Genomic DNA, 12,560 nt, shown 5'->3' with positions numbered 1-12,560 from the left:
ACTTCCTGTGGATGGTCTTCTAGGGATGGAGGAAGGAGGCACTCCAGTGACTGCCCAGGATTGGGTGGCGAGCCATCGGCACCATCTGGCCTCTGTATATGTTAAGGCTAGGGAACAGCTGGGAGTGGCAGCAGCCCAGCGAGCACATCATCATCCAGAGTCTGTGCCTATTTTGCCAGTTGGTACGCTGGTTCTGTGTAAGAATCATTTCCCAAGCCGGCATAAGATCCAAGATGTGTGGGGCTCCAAGGTGTATGAGGTGGTAGAGTGTTTAGATATGGTAGGCACTGTGTATAAGGTAAGACAACAAGACACAATGAAGCACGTGAAGAATGTCCATCGCTCGGATCTGCGAGAGCTCCCTGATGGGTACGTAACCTTGGATAAAAGTGAGGGTGTAGTAAATATTCCCCCCCCTGTAGGATTGCTGTCAGAGTACGACCATCCGAGACCATTAGCTGAGGAAGAGGAAATGTCAGAGGAAGAGACTGTGGTTTTTCATGTAGCCCAGGAGGGAGGTTCGGTGGCAGCTGTTAGGGAGGATTTGGGTGAGTCGGAGCCAGACCAATGTTTAACTGGGGTCCTTCATCCCCCAGAGTCCCAGTGTCCAGTGGAGCAGGTACTTGATTTATCGGGCCCTGGCTCTCACCTCGATTTTTTAGAACGAGAATCCGAGCCAGAACGGGCGGAACCTTTGTTACGCCGGTCGCTTAGGACGAGGGCTGGCCAGCATTCAAATGTATTCAATCTACCAAGACCAGTGCGATCCTTGGAAAATCAAAGGCCACCAAATTCAGCCTCCGTTAGTTCCCTCTATGTCCCTTTTAGACCTTGGGATTAGAATTGGTTATGATGGAGTTAAATGTTGTCACCGGGACGGTGATCTTTGAAGGAGGGGGTGGATGTAACCGGTATGAGTATGTTGTGCGGTTAGGTAGGTAGATGACGTAATGGGTAGGTGGCGTATAAAGTCTCGCGGGCGTCAAGGAAACAGCGTTTGCTCTCGTTCTACGCTTGGTGAGCGAGTTTGTGTTTCTTCCTCTGCTGGCGCGTTGAAGGAACGGCTTGACCTATTGTGTCCGAAAACTCGGAGTGAGTAAACCTGTTGTTTTAATCATGTTTATCGTAAAGGAGATGCTTGGTAGTAAGATTCGCATTTACCATAGTAAATGTGTTGTAGGATTGTTCCGGTTTTAATGATCGAGGTGAGAGCAGAGTGCACTTGTCATTTTGCGCTTTGTTACGACCACTGGACGTAAGTAATGATTAAGCTAGTTTTTAAAGACTTATACACTTTAAGTATCCTTTAAAGGAGCATTAATACATTAGCAACGTGAGTATTTTCTTGATTGTTAAATGTAGAATGTGGTGTGTAATAAAATTTAAATGGTTTTAATTACAGGACATCAAAACCTTCTTTGGCAAGTGGCCATCGTTTTTTTTCCCCACCAAACTTGGGATTTGGTTGTTTTGTTTTTTTTTATTTGTGGCATTCATTTTGCAGGATCTGCCTGTCTTATTTGAATGGTATAGTGCTGTATTGGGAGGCCTTGTTTGATTTGTGTGTTTTACGTATAATGGTTTGATTGGGTTTGATTTTTATTTTCTTTATATTTTTTTGATTGGGTTTGACTTTTGGGTTTTTTTTTCTTCCTCCCATGTGGTATATTTCCCATTTTAGTATTCTAGGTTGATTTGGGTGTTATTTTGAGTGCCATTCTTATGTTTTCTTTTGGGTTAAAGTATGATTTCTCTGTTTAATTAATGTGAATATCAGTCTAATGATTGGTTTCTCTTATTGAATGTTGTTAGATTTTGATTTGGTTTGAGTGTTATTTCTTTTGGAAATTAATTTGGTTTACTTTAAATCCATTCAGAGTGGTGTTTAATTGTTGTAATTAGTTTATTTTTTTTATTGGTTTCTTTGGTGTCATGGATGGTTTTACCAAGTCCTTCTACTCTTAAGAGAAGATAAAATTTTGCTCATTCTGGAAAATAAAGCAACCCTTTTTGTACTCTGGCTTCTAGTTCATTTATTTGAACCACCTGTGTGATTCAAAGAAAAACCAAAAAAAGAGATTAGATCATTGTTAGGGTCCCACGTCCTAGAATTTGTGGGTGGCGTAGTCAATTTCGTCGACTATTTTATAACGACCAGCAAGCCTAGGTCACATATATATATATTATTGCTGGTCTTTTACTCAATTTGCACTAAGAAACATGAATTACATTTTGGTTTTTGGTTTTTTCTAAATGCCATATAATGCAACTTCTCTGGGTTAGATTTCAAATTACTGTACAAAATAATAGGCTTCTTCCTTTTCCCTTATCTTGCCATGTAACACAAATCAGATTTAATTTGATGGGTTTATGATGCTAGTTGGGAGATTTTGGGAAAGCACTTACAGAATCAGAATTAATGTGAGAAAAACAGTGACTGCAAGAAGTCTTAATATTAATTCAGTATTTGTACTTGTCGCCGGTACTCATTTGTGTCTCATTAGGACTTACACCTGTCTGTGTCAACATAAATTTATCTGAGGAAGTAGAATGAACTGTAATCCAGGTAATGCATTCCCTAGAAAACTCATGTTTTGTTCTTTTAGAAATAAAGGATAAATAAAGTAAAGTAAAATAAATAAATTCTGTCTGGACAGATTTGAACTCTTATCATATTTCTTTAGCCACAATGATGAAACAATTTTAAGAACTAATTTTAAAAAAGAGGCCCTCTTTTAAGTACAGTTGGTGGAAATATAATTTTGGTGTTGTTGTTTTTTCACGTTTAATTAAATAGATAGCATTGGGCCCAGGCCACTAAAAAGTATAAGGTGTGTCACTTTCAAATTAAAAACTTTATTCTTTACATCCACTAATATTTGAACTTTCTGACCATGTTTATGTAACTACATACATTATTTATATTAGTTATATTATTACATTACTTCTGATTACACTTCCATATCACAGTATTTCCTTGTACTGCAGTGTAAAGTGTCAGTCATGGTTTCATCTTAATGTTTGACTCATCTCAGCTTCTATTTGAGTCTATGTTACACTGCCGTCAGACTATGTGAGAAGTTGCATTATTTTGCCTGGAGTGAGGAGCATGTTTTTTGAAAGTCAGAGAAAGTCAGTTTGTTTTCTCTCACTCCAGTACAGCTAATACAGCTCCATTATGAGCAAACATGTTTAAATATAGCCTATTTGCTTTTTGGGTTAAAAGAACTACTTAATATGAAATTCAAATGATGTGACAATTAGAGATCAGACTGTACAGAAATTGAAATCTACATGCTAATACACACTGTACTCATAGTCATGCAATGCTGATGTTGGTAACATGAATAATTTGAGAATAAAGATTAATAATAATAATAATGATTTGCATGGTTTTTTGTGATATGAGCTAATTGATCGTTACATTAAATCACCATTGGTAGCACGATTTATTGTAATGCTTTATTTCTTAGTTGGTCAGAACAAAGCGCAGAAGACTTGATACTATACCTGCTCAGATGACATTATATGGTGAAAATTCTTATTTGGGTCATATTTTCCAAGATGTAGGCTAAAATCTGTGAAAACTAAGTACAATGAACAGCTACACATTCACCTTAAAACAGATTCATCCATTTACATTACATTACATTTAGTCATTTAGGAGACACTTTTATCCAAAGTGAATTAGAAATGAGGACAATGGAAGCAATCAAAATCAACAAAAGAGCACTGATATACTAGTGCTATAAAAAGTCTCAGTTAGCTTAAACACAGTACACATAGCAAGGGATTTTAAACAATATAATAAATAAAAAGAAAACAGATAGAATAGAAAAAGAATAGAGCTAGCTAGTTTTAGATCCGTGTCCATCCGTGCTGGATCACAACCCAAGCATGGACTATAATTCCACAAGGAACTGCAAAACTGGCATATATTGATGCTTGATCATGACTCCTTGGCGTCGCTTTTTGACGTTCAAGGTACCCCTTTAGCAACATTTTTAGTAGCACTGTGTCCTCCATAGTTTTCGGTTGTTTTCTTAATTCAATGGTTTTCATCTATTTGTATTAAATATAAATAATTGTATATAAATTTATACCCCCATGTAACCCCACACCTACCCTAAACCTACCCACTTTTGAACAATATAAAACATGAAATAACAGTACAGTAAAAGATTACAGTCAAATGTATTTATTGCAAAAACCAACCATAAACAAGCAGAATAAAAGCATTACAAACATGATGTGTTGCATTCCAAGTCTTCTGAAGCCATATGTCATAATCATAAGATTTTAATCACTTAAAATGATCTCACTCTGTTAACGTGCTCACATCACATCTTACTCAAAAAGATACTTGTAAGAATTACAGAAACCTCAGACACTTTGATCTTCTGGGACATATAACATGGGACACATGTGCAATAACATACAGACATCTGTTCTTACATCTCACTGAGAGATAATGCAGGAAACGCCTCTCTCACAAATGCAACAGGTCCTTCTCCTCCCATTCCTTCACTTCAGATAGCTCACTCAGAATGGTCAATAGTAGAATATAATGGTCTACATTAATGCAAGAGATATTTACAGACATGTTTGGTGTCGTTTGAATTGTCTCAGGGTAACTGGTATAATGGTCTCAATTTTACAAAAGTTTATTTAAATATAATATAGATCTTAGGAGTCAAGATATTTTGATTACTGTGATGGGAGTGCCATTTTCCAAGGTCCTCCATGTAAATTACCTTCTGTTTGGTTTGAGTTGTAAAACTCAACTTTGGGACCCGAGTTAATGCAAATTCCAATTGTTAGTTCCTCTCTCCATCTTGAGGGATGTTTTTCTTGGTCTGAGGTATTTAAAGGTTTGCAGCAAAATGATCAGGGCCTTCTGTAGCCAGATTGAGCCCATAGCATGAAGTGTGTTCACATACTTCATACTGTGTATTTTTCTAAAAGTCAGGTATGCATCTTTCACTCTTAGATTCATCTTTGAGAAATTGATGTCTTGTATTGATTTGATATCTATGAGTTGGCATAATCCTTATCTGACTGATAATAAATTGTTACATTTGATTTACTCTGAAATTATTTTCTCAAGTAGATTAAGTGAAGGCTATGTTTCCGCAAATCTGCGTCCAGGGTTAAGTACATACTAAAACTCAGGCTAGATGGAGCGTAGGGCACATCAGGTGATATTTTAGATTTCTGACTAACCGCTTGACTTTAGTTAAATTGTACTTAGTTGCATTAACTATGGGCGCCTAGTCAAAGTACTGGTTATAACGGGGGCTAGACAGGTAGTGCTAGCATAACCAATGATTATTGTTTGAGCTTTATTTAAGTTGTACGTAGTTATATGACAGTCAGGGGGGCTAGACAGATAGGGCTACGTAGCATAACCGCTGATTATTGTTTTGAGCTTTAACTAAGTTGTACATGGGTAACTGAAAGGGACTACTATAACCTCTGGCTACTGTTTAGACTGGTGAGTTTGTGATCGTGAGGCACACGTAAAAGAACGGCTGTCGTGGGGCACCCTGAACGACATAGATTCCTAATGAATGAGTAAAATAAAGTAAAGAGTTAAATCAGAATAATGAAATATCAGAAGAATAACAATAACAATCAGAGACCGACAAAAAAACTATTTGCTTTTCAACCTAAATTCAAGGTAATAATTAAAATGGAGTCAGATTAGATAATAAAATGGAGTCAGATTTGAGTTTAACTTAAATTGAATAACTCCACGCGCTGAAAGACTGAACACGTAGGAAACCTTCATCCAGCACAGGATACCTTCCTTGGGCTGAATGGCACCCTGAGCGACATAGATTCCTAATGAATGAGTAAAATAAAGTAAAGAGTTAAATTTGAATAATCGAATGTCAGAAGAATAACAATAATAATAAGAGACCAACAAACAACCAATTTTCCTTTCAACCTAAATTCGATGTCATACTAAAATGGAGTCAGATTAGATAATAAAATGGAGTCAGATCAAATATTGAAATGGACAGAGACAGCAAACAGAATTTACACAATGGACTGAGATTGCGATCACGTCTATTCCTCTCACAGATCAGTTTTTTTTTACCTTAAAAGACTTGGAATATGAATATTTATTTCATATTTATTATATTTGTTATATATTGTATCTTATTGACAAATGGTAGGTTTAGGGGCAGGGGTAGGGTTAATATAAATAAAACTGTTGTGACTGTTTACATTGAAAAATCACACCCCAAAATATATACAATAATGGCAATATTATTGCCCAATATATAATTTAATCATGACGATAAGCCTTTTGCGTCGGCATATTGAAACTAAGGGTTTCTTATTTAAAGCAATGGATGATTCTGCATGTTGAAAAATAAAGGGGTACCCTGTGCGTCAAAGAACGATGCCAAAATATCCTGAACAAGTGTAAATATGACGAGTTGGACTGAGACCGTATTGCTTTAAAGAGCCAGTAAGATGAAAATTCTAAGCTTCCTATTAGTGTTTATAAGTCCTGTAGAATAGCTTTAAATCAATCCAAGATTAAAAAACATTGTCATTTTGTCAAAATATAATTTTAAAATTACCTCAATTCTCAGAGATCCCCAAATGGTTCGTGCAAAGCTGTTCAAAAGATTCGGTTTCCTTAAACCCCACCTTTCGGTAGCATACTGTGTTCTGATTGGTCAACTGACATAGTCAGGTTTGATTGGTTGTTCCGCACACAAATTCATGGTAAACAATGCGTTAGCATCTTTTTGGGGTGAATTATGTCTTATTCCTCTCACCGCGAAGCAAACTTGAACTTTTGATAAAAAACTTGAACAGTCTCGCTGCTTTTTCTTCTGTGTGTGCATATTCAAGCCGCGCGCTTCAGTTTGAATCTGAATAACGCGTTCAGCGCAGGGGCGTGGTCACATTATACATAACGAAGGGAGACGTGAAAAATGGACATTGCGTTGTTTTCATATGGATTACTTTATCACAGAATATCTGTTAGCAGCACTTATTTAGTTTTAAAGAAGACATGTCAAGCTTTCTATAGATATCTCTCTCATGTCTCTTTGTTGAGTATTCACGGAGTTACACTTCAGTTTAATGATGTGTTTGTAAATGAAGATCAGCGCAGACAGGCTGCAGACAGCACACATACTGATAAGACGCTCAGGAGAAAACAAACACATAACTTCATAATCATACTTCGCGTTGTGATTAGGAGATGCTCGTTGGTCTAAATAAAGTTGGTAATGAACCCTATTTTATGGCCAATCGCTTTGAAAATCCCGCTTTGTACTCACCAAGATTAGAAAAGCAGTCATCAGTGAAATGTTGTGAACACAACAAAAGGGATTTGTTGAACTGCTCTGGTATTGTGGTAAAAATGAATTTTAGCCATTGGTTCTTCTGATCTTCATTCTTTGGCAGTGAAAATAAAACAAACTTGCCTTTAAATATAAAAACACACTGTCTCCTCGACATGATGCTATCACACCAACCAGAGCGTCTGTGTGGGGGGTGGGGCAGGTCAGAGTTCCGTTTCTCCCAACATGGTAGGAGGAGATTATTATGTAAAGTGTTCCTAGTGACGTACATAGAGATGGGCAAAAGATTTGAAATCTATAACGACTCGTTTCAGCGATTCAGAGTCGACTCCTTACTTTAGAAGCCAATAACTTTATAAATCGTGTACTTTTTGGTTTAATTACTTTGCACATTGTTTACACTAATGGACAGCTACATCATACACTGTAATACAGGTAATTTTTGATTTCCCATCTGTGAGGCTCTTTAAGCTAACACTTATGCCTATATGCTAATGACATGAAATAATTATGTATAATAATTCAAAAATGATCCGTTTGCATCTAATCCTTAATACTTTGCAAAACCCATGAATGATGACAGCATTTCTGAGAAAATCATAACAGTAATAAATCTGGTAAATTCAAAGGAGCAAAATCCATCATACCCGAACGCTGTAAATAAAGCGCCTCTTTACTGATTATCTTTCTACTGTATAAGAATTTAGCTATGAGTCAGAAAACTGCTTTGTTTCATCTGCTGATGCTATTTCAATCCTTTATTATCCTATGAAAATGTATTTCGGTTTCACAGAAGTGAAGTCACACCAACCTAGATCGTCATCTTCCCTGCTGTAGTGACTGTGGCTGGTGCTGAGTTATTAATTTTCCTCCAGCAAAATGAACAACAGGAAGAAATGTGAGGAAAATAAGCAGGAGGAAATGAATAGTGTGATTCATTGTCATGCTACACGTGTCTCCCAAAGATTCCCTTCACAACAGCATTGAGTGTTGTCAGGAGAAAGTGAAGAGAAGAGGATCAAACATGCAGATGCCTCCTCTTCAAACTCGCTCTGAAGTTCAAAGAAAACAAAGTAAAATTGGAAAACATGGTTTGGCACCAAAGTAACTTTAATTAGTTTTCTTATTTTTGATTCCTCTTAATAATTTGGCAGGTATATTGATGTATCATAAATGTGGAGGCTGAACTTTGCCACCAGATATTCTCACGGGTACTGAGATATCTACTTGAAAGAGAAGAAGACACTTAAGATGCTGCGATTTCTGATTCATCACAACATTGGATTCTTTTTGGATTCCAAGCAGTTTGCATGAATCAGAGATCTCATGAGGTAACCTAAATTAGAAAACGGAAGTCAACCATTACAAGAAGAGGAGGCATAAAATATCCAAAGCTGTGTCCTTTACATGCATCTGACAACAAAATTAGCATAGAAGATAGTTTTGAGTCAAGAGTTTCCTTTTCCTCATATTCAAGTATAACTGTTTTTGTAAGTTCTCAAGAACAGGTCTTGACCCTCTAGTTTAAAATTCAACGCTTGCTATGTTTACTTTGTTAGTCTCTTGAGTCTGCTGTAACGGTTTTTTTTTTGTTTGTTTGTTTGTTTGTTTTTTTGTTTTGCTATTGTTCAGCACCATCCGGTATCTTGCTTTAAGTTGCTAAGCCCACAGCACTACTCTGTTTCCAGCCTTCCTCTAGAAGAACAAGCAAATAGAGGAAAGCCCAACTGCAGGCTACTGTACAGAGCAAAGCAAACAAGAGGGAATTTAAAATCATCTACAATCTGCATGGGGCAAGATCTCTCACTTTCCCTCTGTCTCCTTTTGACCAGTGCAAATCCATCTCTTCTTCATGTTTGCATTGTAACACTTGACTTTAGCTGAAAGGAGCCTCTTTTCAAATGCTATTAATGGTTTCCACATAGGCTTTGCCTCTCTTTATACACTATATAGTCTGCTGAGCCAAACTTCAGTGGAATTTGAAATGCTGTAATCAGTGGTTCCACTTCCCTGATTTCAGGATGATTTAGGGTTAGTTGCTGCTGCTGCAGCCATGGCTGGAGGATCAGAAATGCAGAGTGGCAAAGAAAAATCTAATTTATTCTAAAACATATTAAGCATACATTTACATGAAATGAATGATTATTATAAAATAATTATTTTTGTTGATGTTGTTGTGCTTTTATGATGTGTAATTCCTCCAGTAGGTATTCTAAGGCCACCTCACAATACAATACCTCCTGGACTAAGTGCGGTTCACATACAGCACCCACATTATTGCTAACTTTTACAAGCTTTACAAAACATCCCATAAAAATAAGACTTCAGAATGATTTTCAGTAACGTGCTTGGATGATTTCTGAGATTGCAGAGCATTTTTATCTTTAAAAATATTTTTAAATTACAAGTATACTTATGTACAAAAGTTTGGGGTAAGTAAGATTTTGTGTGTGTGTGTGCGTGCTGTGTATTGTTAGCTGTGTATCACATCAGCCTCAGTAATGGAGATGCACATCCCTAATATATATATATTAGGTCCCTCAAGTACGGGGCCTGGTATGTCAAATATAAAAAAATCATAGAATCTTTAAAATGCGTCCGACAGTTTTACACAACAGTCTGTTACTGTGCTGACATTTCCAATCCCCGAAACATGACACTGAACAAAACGAAATGTGATTGGTTCAAAACCCGTAATAATTTCTTTCTTCTGTTGAACATAAAAGAAGATACTTTGAAGAATGTGGGTAGCCAAACAGTTTTTTGTTCCCGATGATTATAGTATTTTTTTTTTCTCTATTATAGAAATTACTGAGGACCAGAAACTGTTTAGTAACTCACATTCTTCAAAGTATTTTCTTTTGTGTTCAACAACAACAAAAAAATAAATAACTTTATGCAGGTTTAGAAAAACATACCTATGCTTCTAAAGGCATAGGTATATTATTTTTTATTGAAATTTGGATAGCCTGTTAATATAATGTCCCATATATTATCAGAGCTTGGTAGAAATACTTTATTATTATTATTATTATTATTATTATTATAGGACTATTTAATGCTAGACCCTATTTATTAATGTATGATTTATTTATTTATGGAAAAGTTAATTTATTTCAGTAATTGTGTTTCAAATTGTGAAACTCGTGTATGTACACAGACTGAAGTAGTTTAAGTCTTTGGTTATTTTGTGATGATTACTTCATTAATGCATTGTTGGCCTTCTGGAAAGTATGTTCATTTATTGTACATGTACTCAATATTTGGTAGGGGCTCCTTTTGCTTTAATTACAAGCCTCAATTCGGCGTGGCATGGAGGTGATCAGTTTGTGGCACTGCTGAGGTGGTATGGAAGCCCAGGTTTATTTTTTCTCTTGTTTCTCATTTTCCTCTTGACAATACCTCATAGATTCTCTACATAGGTTCAGGTCTGGTGAGTTTGCTGGCCAGTCAAGCACACCAACACCATGATCATTTAACCAAATTTTGGTGCTTTTTAGCAGTGTGGGGCAGGTGCCAAATCCTGCTGGAAAATGAAATCAGCATCTTCAAAAAAGCTGGTCAGCAGAAGAAAACATGAAGTTCTCCAAAATGTCTTGGTAAACGGGTGCAGTGACACAATGGACCAACATCAGCAGATAACATTGCACCCCAAATCATCACAGACTGTTGAAACTTAACACTGGACTTCAAGCAGCTTGGGTTATGAGCTTCTCTACCCTTCCTCCAGACTCTAGGACCTTGGTTTCTAAATGAAATACAAAACTTGCTCTCATCTGAAAAGAGGACTTTGGACCACTGGGCAATAGTCCATTTCTTCTTCACCTTAGCCCAGGTAAGATGCCCCTGATGCTATCTGTGGTTCAGGAGTGGATTTACAAAAGGAATACGACAACTGTAGCCAAATTCCTTGAGACATCTGTATGCCTTGACCCCAGCCTCAGTACATTCTTTGTGAAGTTCACTCAAATTCTTGAATCAATTTTGCTTGACAATCCCCATAAGGCTGCAGTTCTCTCAGTTAGTTGTGCATATTTTTCTTCCACACTTTTTCATTCCACTCAACTTTCTGTTAACATGCTTGGATACAGCACTCTGTGAACAGCCAGCTTCTTTGACAATGAATGTTTGTGTCTTACCGTCCTTGTGAAGGGTGTCAATGATTGTCTTCTGGACAAATGAACTGGAGCATTTTTGTGAGCCAAAATAATCACAATTGAAAGAACCAAAGACTTAAACTACTTCAGTCTGTGTGCACTGAATTTTTTTAATACATGAGTTTCACAATTTAAATTTAATTTCTGAAATAAATTAACTTTTCCATGAGTCATTTGACATAAAAAATAATAATAATAAAAATAATAATAATAAATTAATAATTACAAATAATCTCATTTAAAATAACAATATCAGTGTTTTATGCTTCAAGTTTACATAGCCTACTTGAGCATGCTTTCAAATGATTTATTGAGAAAACTGATTGAGTGTATTGATTATTTGTGTCCTTGCTTTTTTGGGGTGGGTTAATGAATGGGTGTCCTTTATTTTGCCTCGCTGAAGGTGGCAAGGCTGCATTTGTTGAATCAAAAAAGTACAAACAGTTATATTGTAAAATATTTAGTGTTGGTCAACAATTAAATTTTTTATCACAATTAATTGCATTATTGTCTGAGATTAATTGCAATTAATTGCATTGTTATGCACAAAACTAATAATGCATTCAAAAGTACTGTATTGTGCACTTTTTTTATTTCAAGTAGGCTTACGGCTATATGAACAAACACTTTAAATAAATGAGGTTCTTTTTAGAGCAGTGTTCCTTTTACATAGTAGCAGTTAAAATATTTATTGTAGCTTAAATCTTAACTTATAACATTAATGTAATAAAATTAAATATAACACAAGCCATTTGTCACTGCCAGGACATGATGGTTTTATAAAAATATTTTATAGTTTGTTATAGAAAAACAAGTTATGCTCAAAGTCCAGAGCCTTGATCATAACATTATAACAGCCACCTTCCTATTAGAGACCTGTAGGTTAACGGGACCCATCGCAGCAGAGTGCAGAGTCATAATATTACATTTTTTTAAATAATTAAAATAATTGTCAGCATTTATCAATTAATAAGTTAATGCGATAATAATGCATTAACTTGCCCAGCAATAAAAAGATTGTTACAATTTGATTACAGCATGAATTTTTCAAGATTTATTTAAGATTTTGAAT

At 36.0% G+C, this 12,560-nt stretch overlaps 1 long non-coding RNA gene across 1 annotated transcript; it reads left to right on the top strand.

Annotated features, from left to right (window-relative positions):
- Positions 1-908: 908 nt before the first annotated feature.
- LOC113118475 (uncharacterized) lies at positions 909-2,049 on the top strand. Its single transcript, XR_003294325.1, has 3 exons — positions 909-1,092; positions 1,181-1,255; positions 1,403-2,049. It is a non-coding gene; the product is annotated as an uncharacterized LOC113118475 (long non-coding RNA).
- The last annotated feature ends 10,511 nt before the right edge of the window (positions 2,050-12,560 follow it).

The sequence above is a fragment of the Carassius auratus genome, chromosome 18 (assembly GCF_003368295.1).
Source record: "Carassius auratus strain Wakin chromosome 18, ASM336829v1, whole genome shotgun sequence".
NCBI lineage: Eukaryota > Metazoa > Chordata > Actinopteri > Cypriniformes > Cyprinidae > Carassius > Carassius auratus.
The sequence above is the reverse complement of the archived record's forward strand: the minus strand, read 5'-3'. Positions and strand labels throughout refer to the sequence as shown.